Genomic DNA, 15,465 nt, shown 5'->3' with positions numbered 1-15,465 from the left:
TTCGATCCGGCCAAGCACCAGACCCCGCGAAAGCTCTATGGCTCCTCGCATGAAGACATCTGGAAGGTGCTTTTCAAGTCTGGAAAATCATGGCCGGACTCAGCCGAGGACCGCGGGTATCAACTGTCCCGCGCTGCAAGCTCGGAAAGTTTTTATGCGTTTTACCCGCATAACCCAAGGGAAATGCTTAATGTGTTTTCCTCAACTCCCCTAGGACTGGACGAAGAAGGCGGGGCGGATCCACTGTCCGGCCCCATTGCCTGAAGAACCGGCCGGCCCACTTCTGACGAAGATGCTGGCCCCGACGCCGTACAAGGCGCCGAAGAAGAAGACCGAGAGGGAGGCCAAAAAGACCCGGGGCGGTCTTCGTCACCGCGGCACTTCGGGCACAATATCCGAAGGCTCCAACGTCCGTTCTGCCTCCGAAGAGGACGACGAGGAGGAGGAAGACGAATACCCAGTGGGGGGGGGAGAAGAGGGCGGCCTCCATACACTTGGAGGTCGAGTCGCCTAAAAGGGGGAAAACTCCTCTTCTGGAAGATTCCACTGCCGCCGCCGATAGCAGCCCGGCGTGGGATCCCAGGGCCCAACCCCTGGTGAACTCGTGAGTATAAAATCCGAACACGATTATGCGTCTAGACTCATCATGGCATAATATTTTAACCTGAGCTATATTTGTTTTAGTCCAGCGAGGTCCCGCATCGAACGATACACATCAGAGGATTCGCTGAGCTCGGACGCTATATAGAGTGGGACGCCCCGAAGGCCCCTTCCCCCAAATATGTGCATAACACCGAGGCTTCGTCCCAGAAGGACCCCGTCCAAGGAAGGGGGGAAGAGATCATCAAAGCGGCGCCTAGAGGTCAAACTTCGGGGGCCGGAGACATGGGGGAGAAGATTCCCATGGGAGTCGACGGCGGGAGCCATCTCGAATTCGGCTCCCAGCCAGACGTAATTCCGAAGACCAATACAGCTCCAAAATCAAGCAGGCGGCCTCCCTCGGCTGGAGGGGGCGTGCCTATTCCACCGGCGGTCTCTGTCCAGCCAGAGGTGCCGGATGTCTTGTTGGCGGCGCTGAAGAGCGCCTCCATCGCCAATGAACACCGTGCCCTGATGGGTGCGGTGATTAAGGAGATTCAGTCTGCTGAGAGTGGACTAAATGAAGCCTGTATCAGCCTTATAAGAGGCTTTGAGGTATGTTTTATGAGGTTTCGAAGAGTGTCATAGTATGGATAGTAGCCCTTGATACACTGTTCGGTGCAAGAAAGGACTGGACAGAGGATCAATTTTGTGTTCGCAGGAAGACTCACTTGATGACATGTATCTCTCTTCTTTTATAAGCAGGCGTCTACAACGGCTGCTGCCTCTCATGCTGCGGAGGTCTCCGGACTGAATCAAAGTCGGGAGCGGGCCGAAGAAGAACTTAGCCAGTTGAAAAGGCAGCTGGAAGCTAAACAAGGTATGCGCAAGCCTTGTTCACGTTCAGTGCGAACAAATTCTGAGTATGATAAAATATGTTCCATTATTTGCGCCAGGGGCGATGAACGAAGTCGAGGCTCTGAGGAAGGCTATTGCCGAGGCCGAAGAAAAGGCAGTCGCAGAGCAGGCTCTTCGTGAGAAGCACGAGGCCAGGGTTATTGAAGCTGAGCAGGAGCTTCAAGAGTCCATAAAGAAATGCGAGACCTTGGACCAGAGTTTAACGGAGAAAAAATCTGAACTCGCCAGGGCTCATCAGGATGCGCGTGATGCCCAGGGGGAAACCCAAGGCGCCCTGTAGGAGATCCAAGATGCGAGGACGATCACGGCGGGTAAGGCTTTTTCCATGTAAAGCAAGTATTTGAGGAGAAAATCATGTTTCTGATTTTGAGTTCGGATTTCTCCAGGGGTATTTGCAGAACTGCCCCGCAGCATATCGGATGCCGGCCAATTCTACCGAGCCGAAGAAGGGAACACTGCGAGTAAGCTCTTCTGGTCGCAGTATCTAGCACCGAATTATCCGGTGCCTTTTGCCGACCAACTGAAACAGCTGATTGAACTGCATAGGGCGGTCGAACTAGCCATGAAGGATTTGATTATCCGACTGTGGCCTGCTGAGCCGATTCGAGGCAGCTACTTCGGGCTCGTGAAGTAGCTTGTGAGTGCCTGCCCTCGACTTGATGTCATCAAGCGGTCGGTCTGTGTAGAGGGTACGTGAATGGCCTTCGCCCGGGCAAAGGTGCACTGGGGGAAGATGGATGCTGAAAAGCTGATGATCGAGGGACCGCCAGAGGGGAAGGAGCACCGCAAGCCCCAATTATATTATGACAGTTTCCTGAAAGGATCCTGCCTAGTGGCGGAGCAATGCACCAAGGACATTATATTTCCATGAATACAATCATGTTGTCCTTTGTAATGTTGAACAAGGTCATTTCTATTATTTATTGCCCGTTATATAAAAGTTTATCCTCCTGCGCGACCGTTTTATATATCAATCCTGAGAGTTGGCCAGTCGTCGTCTTCTCCCCCCACGTAGGAAGTACGGGGTTGTTCGGGATAAACTTGATCACTATTTATCCCAGTTTTGGGTCCTTTGAAGGAGGTGTTCAGCACAATGACCCAGGCAATCAGACTATAGGGCTTTATCACTCTCACTTAGCCATATGAGCTTTATAAAAGGAAGGTAGGAGTAGCCCCTGGTGTTTGGAAGACCGCATGAGGGGCTATATAAGCACCTGATCGAAAGAAAACCGATCCATCGCACGCTGCATTGGTTATGGCATTATGCGGGAGAAATCCTTAAAGATTTTACAACCTCTCGAATAGCTGACCAGCTCTCGCCATATCATGACAGTCAGTTTTCGGCTTTCTGTACTAAGGTGCTTGTCCAGAAGAACCGGGACACAATCGCAGTAGTTCTCCCTGTGCCGCCTTAGCCGATATAGCGGAACGTAAGGCAGCAAATCATGGGAGCCGGGCAAACCCAACATTTGACCCAAGACATGATTTGGAGCTGATGCATATAATGCTATAAGTTCGGGGTGCCGAACTTCCATGAAGGTGTTCAGACTTTATTGTCGTATTATGGGTAAGACGAAGCCCCTGGCATATTTAAAGCATATCACGGTGTACGGATGCCACTTGACAAAAGAATTTCAATAAGAAATAACAGCAGATAAGCGTTATATAAATCCACATGTTGTATTTGAATAGTATGTCGATGCATGTGAGTACAGGTAATGTGATAAAAAAGGAATATGACTGTGGAACCTGCTGAGACCAGGGGGAAGAAGCTTTGTGCGGATTCGGAGTATAGTCGGATGGTCGTCGCGGGGAATATCTAAGGATTCCCTTGAGCGTTCGAGCTGCTTCCATATCACCAGTCCTGGTCTGCACACAGTTGAACCTGCAAACAAAATGTAAGAAATGCTTGTATGCCGCAGAGCGGTTGAGCCGCGGTATGTGGCCTGTCCTGGCTTTCACCAGAGTGTTTAATTGAGCTCTGGACGAGCCGGACTATCCTGCCGCAAAGTAGTTCGAAGTCCTTTGGCGATGTCCGGAAGTCGGGCCGTCGACTCAAGGTTCGGTTGGAAGGTGCCACTTGTAGCTGTTGCTGTTAAAGCAGCGGTATATCCTTGGTGCTGAGGGAAAGTTCAGCCTTGCCATTAACCGTGATGATGTCACGCGGACCGGGCATCTTGAGCTTACGGTAGGCATAATGTGGCACCGCGTTGAATCAAGCGAACGCGGTTCGTCCGAGGTGTGCTTGATAATCACTGCGAAAGGGGATGATATCGAAGATTAACTCCTCGGCACGGTAATTGTCTGGTGATCCGAAGACTACCTCAAGGGCGATGGAGCCTGTACAGCTGGCATCCACACCTAGTATAATGCCTCTGAAGGTGGTTTAGTGGGCTTGATCACCGAGTGATCGATGCCCATCAAGCACACTGTGTCCTGGTAAAGCAGGTTTAGACTGCTACCTCCGTCCATAAGGACTTGCGTGAGGTGGAACCCGTCAATTATTGGGTCGAGGACTAGTGCGGCTGGATTTCCCTGATAGGTATTGACCGGACGATCCATGCGGTTGAACATGATTGGCCCTAGTTTATATTGTGGGACGACTGGTTCCTTTAGGTCTTCATCCCTAAGGGTGTGCATCCGGTCCGGGTAGGGAGTGTAGGAGCCGCTTACCACGTTCACCATTTGGATTTGCGGGGGAAATTTCTTTTGCCCTCCCGTACTTGGTGATCTGGGCTCCTCATCACCATCGTCGCTTTGAGACCCCTTATCTTTGTTTTTGGCATGTGACCTGCCGGCTTGTTTGAAGACCCATCATTCTCTGTTGGTATGATTGGCTGGTGTTCCTGGGGTGCCATGAATTTGGCATGGGCGGTCGAGTATGCGGTCTAGACTGGATGGACCCGAATTGTCATTTTTGAGTGGCCCATTCCACTGGCTGGACTTGGAGCCCCTGAATCTGGCATTGACTGCCGTATCTTCGGTGTTTTAACCGTTTTTGCGGCGCTTGTGTTTGTTGCGTCGGGGTTTGCCATTGCTATCTCTGGCTTCTGATGTGCCTTGGTTGCTTGCTGTGTTGTTGCTATGGGCCAACCAACTATCTTCGCCCGTGCAAAAGCGGGTCATGAGTGTCGTGAGGGCTGCCATGGATTTTGGCTTCTCTTGGTCGAGATGTCGGGCGAGCCACTCGTCATGGATGTTATGTTTAAAGGCCTCTAGGGCTTCGGCATCCGGGCAGTCGACAATTTGGTTCTTTTTAATTAGGAACCGAGTCCAGAATTTCCTGGCTGACTCTCCGGGCTGCTGTGTTATGTGACTTAAATCGTCAGCATCCGGTGGCCGCACATAAGTGCCCTGGAAGTTGTCCAGGAATGCATCTGCGAGGTTCTCCCAGCTTCCGATGTAGTTTGCCGGCAAGCTATTCAGCCAATGCCGAGCCGGCCCCTTGAGTTTTAGCAGGAGATACTTGATGGCGTGTAGATCATCCCCGTGGGCCATGTGAATGTGGAGGAAGAAATCCTCTATCCATACCGCGGGGTCTGTAGTGCCATCATATGATTCAATGTTCACGGGTTTAAACCCTTCTGGGAATTCATGATCCATTATTTCCTCAGTGAAGCATAGGGGGTGTGCGGTGCCTCTGTGCCGGGCTATATCATGACGCAGTTCATACGAGTCTTGTCTGTTGTGTTCGGCCCGGTCGGATTTGCTTTTAGTATATTCGGCGTGATGGTTCTCGTCACGCGTTGGGGCGCGCCCCCATGATTCGTAGACCGATCTTTTATTTCCCGATTTGTTTTCTGATACTTCTCGCAGGTCCTGCGTGTTACCCTGGGCCTTGGTGTTTTTGTTTGACTGGCGACGGGGTGCGGGCTGGACTTCGGGCTGATACGCCGCTTTGTTTCGGCCACGAGGTGGCCGGTCAGCCGCATCATACGCTGGTAGTGTAGGCTTTAATGCTTCCTCCTTGAGTTGGGGTAGCAACCTGCGCTTTCGGTAACTTTTGGTTGGGCGCTCGAGTTCGTTTTCCTCGGCTGCAAGTACCTCGGTCCATCTATCTGCTAGCAGATCTTGATCAGCTTGAAGCTGTTGTTGCTTTTTCTTTAGGCTTTTTGCTGTGGCTATAAGCCGGCGCTTGAAGCGCTCCTGCTCGACGAGATCCCCAAGCACGATAAATTCTTCGTCGCCGAGGCTCACCTCGTCATCGGAGAGAGGCATGTAATTGTCATCGCCTGATTCTCCGTTTGCCGCCTGTTCCTTAGGGCTAGATTGCCCATCCTCCCGCTCAAAGCCTGGCTGGAGGGGATTTTCTTTGACACTGTCCGCAATGTTATTGTCCCTTGTGCCGGTATCGCTGCTTTTGCTATGGCGGGGCTTAGAGCGGCGCCGATGATGTCGGAGCTTAGATTGCTTCTCGAGGGGATTATCCTCCATTGCCTTATTGCCATCGCTTTCTTTGGGGGTGTCCACCATGTATATATCATATGATGAGGTGGCTGTCCAGCGCCCTGTGGGCGGTGGTTCCAGTTCTTCTCCTGCATCGTTGTCCATACCGATGATATTTTCGGAGCCAAAATCAAGCATGTCGGTTAAGTCGTCGACAGTGGCTATTAAGTGGGTGGTGGGTGGGGGACCAATTTCTTCGTCGTCCGCTTCCCACTCGAGCCGGACACAGTTCTGCCAAGGGCCTCCTGACAAGGAGAGAGACCTTAATGAATTTAACACATCGCCCAAGGGCGAGTGCTGAAAGATATCCGCATAGGAAAACTCCATGATCGGCGCCCAATCAGATTCGATAGGCATAGACGCAAGCGGTTCGGTGCCCGTGGCCAGGGACGAATCCAAGGATCGGGCGACACAGGTCTCATAGGAGGCGAAGTCAGTATTCGGCTCTATCGCCACTGAGTGTGCGGCATCCGTGGCGGGGTCCATTCACCGTCCTCGGACTACGCGGTCCGCTCCGGATCAAGGGCGGGAGTTGCCACAGGTGTGATCTCCCGAACACTATACGGTGGCAGAGCTAGGTCATGCTCGTCGTGGCTGTGCGGCGCACCTGACTCGGACTCGAATCCGTCGAAGATCAAGTCTCCGGGGATGTCGGCGGTATAGTTTAAGTTTCTAAACCTGACCTAACGGCCAGGGGCGTAGCTCTCGATCTGCTCCAGATGGCCAAGCGAGTTGGCCCGTAGTACGAAGCCGCTGAATACGAAGATCTATCCAGGGAGAAAAACCTCACCCTAGATCGCATCGTTGTTGATGACCGAAGGAGCCATCAAGCCTTATGGTGACGACATAGTGGAACTCTAAATGAAAGCACCAATGTCGGTGTCAAAACCGACGCATCTCGGGTAGAGGGTCCCCGAACTGTGTGTCTAAGGCGGATGGTAATAGGAGGCAGGGGACACAATGTTTACCCAGGTTCGGGCCCTCTCTATGGAGGTAATACCCTACGTCCTGCTTGATTGATCTTGATGATATGAGTATTACAAGATTTGATCTACCACGAGATCGTAGAGGCTAAACCCTAGAAGCTAGCCTATGATTATGATTGTTGTTGTCCTACGGATTAAACCCTCCGGTTTATATAGACACCGGAGGGGGCTAGGGTTACACAGAGTCGGTTACAAGGGAGGAGATCTACACATCCGAATTGCCAAGCTTGCCTTCCATGCAAAGGAGAGTCCCACCCGGACACGGGACGAAGTCTTCAATCTTCTATCTTCATAATCCAACCATCCGGACGAAGGATATTGTCCGGCTGTCCGAGGACCCCTTAATCCAGGACTCCCTGACCCACCTCGGTGGCCTCCCGCACCCCCTCTTTACCCTATAAATTCATAAATATTCCAAAAACCCTCGGGGTTAACCTAGATCAGAAGTTCCGCAGCCGTAGGCCTCTGTAGCCACCGAAAACAAATCTAGACCCCATTCCGGCACCCTGCCGGAGGGGGGATCATCTCCGGTGGCCATCTTCATCATCCTGGCGGCCACCACGATGAGGAGAGAGTAGTCCACCCTCGGGGATGAGGGTTTCTACCAGTAGCTATGTATTTACTGTCTCTCTCTCTCGTGTTCTTGAGATGTCACGATCTTGATGTATCGCGGGCTTGGTTAATATAGTCGGAGCATATGGTGTTTTCCCCTCTCTATCTTGTTGTGATGAATTGAGTTTCTCCCTTTGAGATTTCGTTGTTATCAGATTGAATACTTTTATGGATTTGAGAACACTTGATATATGTCTTGCAATTGAATACTCGTGGTGACAATGGGGTATCGTATTGATTCACTTTTTATATGTTTTGGCACTCACCTCACGGATTCCCGAGGTGACATTGGGGTAATCTATGCATAGGGGTTGATGCACGTTCTTGTCTTTGTTTCTCCGGTAGAAATCTCGGGGCACTCTTTGAAGTTCTTTATGTTGGATTGAATATTATGAATCTAAATTTGCTTTGGTGTTATTTTAGTACGAACTCATGGTTAGATCGATTGGAAAGAATAGCTTCGTGTTATTTTAGTATGAACTCTACGATAGATTGATCAGAAAGAATAGCTTTGAGGTGGTTTCATACCCTACAAAAAATTCTGTCTTACGTTCTCCTCTAGATAGGAACTTTGGAGTGATTCTTTGTTGCACGTTGAGGGACAGTTATATGATCCAATTATATTAGCATTGTTGAGAGATTGCACTAGCGAAAGTACAGACCCTAGGCCTCATTTTCAAGCATTGCAATACCGTTTTTGTGCCCGTCTACTATTTGCTACCTTGCTGTTTTTATTTATTCAGATTATAAAAATATATTTCTACCATCCATATTACACTTTTATCACCATCTCTTCACCGAACTAGTGCACCTATAAAATATTCCATTGTATTGGGTCTGTTGGGGACATAAGAGATTTCTTGTATTTGGTTGCAGGGTCATTTGAGAGAGACCATATTAATCCTACACATCTCTTGGATTGATAAACCTTAGGTCATCCACTTGAGGGAAAATTGCTACTGTCCTACAAAACTCTGTGCTTGGAGGCCCAACACGTGTCTACAAGAATAAAGTTGCGTAGAAGACATCAAGCTCTTTTCTGGAGCCGTTGCCGGGGAGGTGAGTGCTTGAAGGTATATCTTTAGATCTTGCAATTGAATCTTTTAATTTCTTATTTTATCACTAGTTTGGTTTATAAAAGAAATCTACATAAAAAATGGAATTGAGGTTGCATCATGTTATTGATCATCTTTATAATATCTTTCTTGAAAATGATGGTTCGGAAAATTGTGCTCAATTGTTAGAAGAAGAAGTCAATAAAATGTTTGGCACACAATATTTGAATGATGAGCATGATTGCAATGTTGTTAGTATTAATCCTTTGAATATCCATGATGCTAATGATATGCAAAGCTACAAGCTTGGGGATGCTATATTTTATGAAGATGATATTTTTACTCCCCCAAGTTTTATTGAGAAAATTTATTATGATGAAATCATGCCTCCTATTTATGATGATTATATTGATGAAAGTGGGTTTGGAAGAGTGTCAACTCTAGGTACTAATGATCCCACTATTTTGGAGGGTGTTGAATCTTATTGCAATAATTATGAAACTGGATTTGGAGAGGTCATGACTTTATTTAGTGATAAATCCACTATTTTGGAAGAGGTTTCAATTGACTATGACAACAAAGTTGCTATCTATGATGATTATGGTGATGACATGTATGCTATAAAGAACAATTATAACCATGAAATTTGTCATCATGATTTTAATTTTCAATCTCATGATAGTTATTTTGTTGAGTTTGCTCTCACTATTATGAATGAGAATAAATTTGCTTGTGTGGAGAGTAATAAAATTTCTATGCTTATGCATCATGAAAAGAATGCTTTATGTGATAGTTATATTGTTGAATTCATTCATGATGCTACTGAAAATTATTATGAGAGAGGAACATTTTCTTGTAGGTATTGCAATAATATCAAGTTTCCCCTCTATGTGTTGAAAATCTTGAAGTTATGCTTGTTTTCCCTTCCTATGATAGTTGATTCTTGTTCTCATAAATTTTTTGCTCACAAAATCCCTATGCATAAGAAGTGAGTTAGACTTAGATGTGCTGTTCATGTGCTTCATGATGCTCTCTTTATGTTTCAATTCTTATCTTTTATGCGGGCATCATTGAAATCATCATGCCTAGCTAAAAGGCATTAAAGAAAAGCGCTTGTTGGGAGACAACCCAACACTTTTACCTACTATTTTTGTGTGTTTACATGATTAGGCTACTGTAGTAATCATGTTTTATTGCTTTGGTTTTAATAAAGTGCCAAGTAAGACCTTTGGGATGGTCTATGGTGATAGTTGATTTGATCTTGCTGAAAAACAGAAACTTTTGTGCTAAGGAGAACAATTCTCATTTTTAACAGAGGCATGATAAAATGCTGATTCTTTTTGCAGAAGATTAACAGACAAATTTGACAGGTTTTCTATTTTTTAGGATTTTTGAGTAGCAGAAGTATGGTTGGAGTACAGATTCTACAGACTGTTCTGCTTTTGATAGATTCTGTTTTAAATGCATAGTTTGCTTGTTTTCTAGTTTCCATGGCTTATATTGCTCAATATAAATTGTGGAAATGATATGCTATAATAGGCATTGTGTGATAATAATTATGAATCTTGTCTTTGACAGTACCAAAAGTGAAATGGTTTGCTCTTTATCGTACTAACCTATCTCAGAAAGTTCCGTTCAGTTTTGTGTGATTGAAGTTTTCAAGTTTTGGGTGAGATGTCGATATGAGGAGAATAAGGGGTGACAAGACCCTAAGCTTGAGGATGCCCAAGGTACCCCAAGATAATATTCAAGTAAGATCCAAGCAACTAAGCTTGGGGATGCCCAAGGCACCCCAAGGTAATATTCAAGGAAGATCCAAGCAACTAAGCTTGGCGATGCCTCGTAAGGCATCCCCTCTTTCGTCTCCAACATTATCAGTAACCTTTGTCACATGATATGTTTTTTGCTTGGAGCATCATGTTATTTTGTTAGTATTTGCTTGATGTTATTTAGAATAATGGTTTGCATCTTTTATTTCAATAAAAATATCAAGTATAGCCTTTATCATGCTTATTTTACAAGTATACATGTTGCTGTTTCAAATCAGAAAGTTTACCTCTGTTGCAAAAATTCCCTAGAAAAGTCAGAATGTGATAAAATGTTGAAATTTTTCGTAAAATAAGCTCTGATAAATTTTCCACAGTGTGGTAAACTTTCATAATTTTTTGAGTTAAATAAGTATTGATACTCTTGCATTCTTTACAGACTGTACTGTTTTGGTAGATTGCTGTTATGTTTGCATTGTTTGCATATGTTTGCTTGTTTAATGATTCTATTTGAGGATATGAGTATTAAATATGAAGAGGCATTTAGTATGCAATGTTGAATAATAATTTTAGTGATTTTCTATAGTAGATAATGATACGGTTTTTGCATTGGTTTATACTAACTTATCTCTCGAGTTCTTGTTGAGTTTTGTGTGGATGAAGCTTTTGAGATTTAGGAAAACCATGATATGAGAAGAATTAAGGAGACACAAAATCTCAAGCTTTGGGATGTGCAGGGCACCCCAAGATAATATTTCAAGAAGTCTCAAGAATCTAAGCTTGGGGATGCCCCGGTAGGCATCCCACCTTTCTTCTTCAACAATTATCGGTTAGTATCGGTCGAGCCTAAGTTTTTGCTTCTTCACATGATGTGTGCTATCCTTGAAATGTCATTTTATTTTCATTTTTCTTGGTATTTTAATAAAATACTTAGATCTGAAAGTTTTTAAATAAAATAGAGTCCTCAAATAGTTATCGGGGAGGCTAGGTAAGCGGCATTCACATCCCGTCAATGAAGCTCTTTTTTATGTCATTTACTCTTGTGCTTCACTTTTATCCTATGAGTAAATTGTTGAATAAATTGAATGTCATGAAGTTGAAATCTTATCATGCCTAGTGGTAGCTTCACATTGGGTTTATAAAGTGAAATCTTTTGAGGCTTGACAATCACAATATTGGTCATACAAGCAATTCACGAATAATTAGTATAAGGAAGAGAACTTTCACATGCAAATACACTATCATGGAAATATTTTGTGATTGTGAGCCCCCATCAAAATATTATATGCCAAAATTGTTGACGTTGGAAAAGGAAGACAACATAATGGTTTATGTTTGTTCATATTCACATAGAAGTTATATTGTCATAGATCCTTCAACATGTGGTGCTTGCCCCCCATCTTTGCTAGCCAAAAATTCCGCACCAAGTAGAGATAGTACCTGTGCATCCAAAAACCCTTAAACCCAAATCTTATTTTCAAGAGTCCACCATACCTACTGCTGACCCACAAGTATAGGGGATCTATCGTAGTCCTTTCGATAAGTAAGATTGTCGAACCCAACGAGGGGCAGAAGGAAATGATAAGCGGTTTCCAGCAAGGTATTCTCTGCAAGTACTGAAATAAGTGGTAACATATAGTTTTGTGATAAGATAATTGTAACGAGCAACAAGTAACAAAAGTAAAGAAGGTGCAGCAAGGTGGAACAATCCTTTTTGTAGCAAAGGACAAGCCTGGACAAACTCTTATATGGTGTAAAGCGCTCCCGAGGACACATGGGAATATCGTCAAGCTAGTTTTCATCACGCTCATATGATTCGCGTTCAGTACTTTGATAATTTGGTATGTGGGTGGACCGGTGCTTGGGTGCTGCCCTTACTTGGACAAACATCCCACTTATGATTAACCTCTATTGAAAGCATCCGCAAATACAACAAAAGTATTAAGGCAAACCTAACCATAGCATGAAACATATGGATCCAAATCAGCCCCTTACGAAGCAACACATAAACTAGGGTTTAAGCTTCTGTCACTCTAGCAACCCATCATCTACTTATTACTTCCCAATGCCTTCCTTAGGCCCAAACAATGGTGAAGTTTCATGTAGTCGACGTTCACATAACACCACTAGAGGAGAGACAACATACATCTCATCAAAATATCGAACGAATACCAAATTCACATGACTACTAATAGCAAGACTTCTCCCATGTCCTCAGGAACAAAAGTAACTACTCACAAAGCATAAACATGTTCATAATAAGAGGGGTATTAATGTGCATATAGGATCTGAACATATGATCTTCCACCAATTAAACAAACTAGCATCAACTACAAGGAGTAATTAACACTACTAGCACCAATCCCGGACTTGGAGACAAGAATTGGATACAAGAGATGAACTAGGGTTTTGAGATGAGATGGTGCTGATGAAGATGTTGATGGAGATTGCCCTCTCCCGATGAGAGGAGCGTTGGTGATGACGATGGCTATGATTTCCCCCTCCGGGAGAGAAGTTCCCCCGGCAGAACAGCCCTGCCAGAACCCTAGATTGGCTCCGCCAAGGTTCCGCCTCGTGGCGGCTGAGTTTCGTCCGAGAAGATGGCTTATGATTATTTTCCCATCGAAAGAGTCCATATAGCAGAAGATGGTCACCGGAGGGCCACCAGGGGGTCCACGAGGTAGGGGGCGCGCCCAGGGGGGTAGGGCGCGCCCCCACCCTCGTGGGCAGGGTGTGGCCCCCCTGGTGAAGTTCTTGCGCTCAATGTTTTTTATATATTTGGAAAATATCATCCTGAAGTTTCAGGACTTTCGGAGCTGTGCAGAATATGTCTCTAATATTTGCTCCTTTTCCAGCCAGAATCCCAGCTCCCGGCATTTTGCTTCTTTATGTAAACCTTGTAAAATAAGAGAGAATAGGCATAAGTATTGTGACATACTGTGTAATAACAGCCCATAATGCAATAAATATTGATATAAAAGCATGATGCAAAATGGACGTATCAACTCCCCCAAGCTTGGACCTCGCTTGTCCTCAAGAAAAAATCTGAAATCAAAAAATATGTCCACATGTTTAGAGATGAAGGTGTCGATAAAAATAAAATACGGACATGAGGGCATCATGATAATTCTTAGAACAACAACTTATATAATTCTTGTCATATGATATCTTATGCTAGAGTAATAATTCAATCACAATATCAAGTGTGAATCGTAAACTTCATTGAAAACTAACAAACTATAATCTCAGTCATTGAGGCAATTGCAATTTATCATAACATAGGAAAGAGTCAATGTATAAGAGCTTTTCAGCAAGTCCACATACTCAACTATCATATAGTCTTTCACAATTGCTGACACTCACGCAATACTTATGGGTATGGAGTTTTAATCGGACACAGAGAAAGATAGGGGCTTATAGTTTTGCCTCCCAATGTTTTACCTCAAGGGTAATGTCAACAGCAATAGTTCATGAAAACCCACATCCAATTAGCCATATATACCGGGATCTTTCCAACATATTGTGCTTGCTAAAGGGTAAAATGTAAAAAGGAAGGGTGAAGATCACCATGACTCTTTTGCAGTGAAGGAGATAAAAGTAAAAGATAGGCCCTTCACAGAGGGAAGCAGAGGTTGTCATGCGCTTTTATGGTTGGATGCACAAAATCCTAATGTGAAAGAACATCACTTTATATTGCCACTTGTGATATGGACCTTTATTATGCAGTCTGTCTGTTTTATTACTTCCATATCAAACGATCGTATAAAGCTTATTTCCTCCACACCAGTAAATCATACATATTTAGAGAGCAATATTTTTATTGCTTGCACCGATGACAACTTACTTGATGGATATTACTCAATCCATAGGTAGGTATGGTGGACTCTCATGGCAAAACTGGTTTAAGGGTATTTGGAAGCACAAGTAGTATCTCTACTTGGTGCAATGAATTTGGCTAGCATGAGGGAGAAAGGCAAGCTCAACATGTTGGAGGATCCAAGACGATATAATTTATCTCAGATGTAAGAAAACATAACCCATTATGTTGTCTTCCTTGTCCAATGTCAACTCTTTAGCATGTCATATTTTAATGAGTGCTCACAATCATAAAAATGTCCAAGATAGTATATTTATATGTGAAGACCTCTCTTTCTTTATTACTTCCTATTAATTGCAACGATGACCAAAACTATGTTTGTCAACCCTCAATAACTTTTATTCATCATACTCTTTCTATGTGAGCTCATTACTCTCCATAATACTCACATGATCTCTTTGTTTCTTTTTATTTCTTTCTCTTTTATTTTATTTTATTTGGGATCATGGCAAAAATAAGCAAGCCCTTGACTCAACACTAATCTTTATTCTATAGCTCACGGACTCAATTACATAGAAGGATCATAAAGCAAAACTCACAACTAGATCATACTAAGAACTTTTATTCTACTAGATCAAGATATTACCAAAAGGATCGAACTAAGAAAAATGGTAAAGATAAAGGTGATGATGATACGATACCGGGGCACTCCCCCAAGCTTAGCAGTCACCAAGTGGAGTGCCCATACCAGATACTCAATTATTCTTTGTTGGAGGAGACGGTGGTGATGTTGTTGATGGCGTAGGCTTGTCATCCTTCTTCCAAGGTATAGGCTCACCATCATAGAAGGATGACCGAGTCTCCAGGATCCTCAAATCTGCAGCCAAACTCATCCTTTTGAATCTATATTCACACTCACAATTTTGGTTTTGCAGGTCATAGATTTGAGCTTGGAGGTGCTCAATTTTCTCGTGAAGCTTGAAGATGGTCTCCCCGATGTTGTCGGCATCCAGCTTGTGTTTGTTGGTGAACTCTACGATCATCATGTAGTTGGAGTTGAGTCGACGCTCCACCGTCCCCTGACACTTGAAAACTTGTTGCTCCATTGCTTCGAGCCTCGTCTCCACGCTTCCGGTCCCCTTTGGTCCCTTAGCATCACGGATGTGCAGCAACCCATCACGCATCTCAATGGTTTGAGGGTGTTGCTGCACCTCCGCTAGGTAAGGGTTGATGACCTTCTCGAAGAACTTGTCCTTGGGTGCACTTGGAGACGTCATGATAATCTA

This window comes from Triticum urartu, chromosome 2 (assembly GCF_003073215.2).
Source record: "Triticum urartu cultivar G1812 chromosome 2, Tu2.1, whole genome shotgun sequence".
Lineage (NCBI taxonomy): Eukaryota > Viridiplantae > Streptophyta > Magnoliopsida > Poales > Poaceae > Triticum > Triticum urartu.
Note: the sequence above shows the minus strand (reverse complement) of the source record.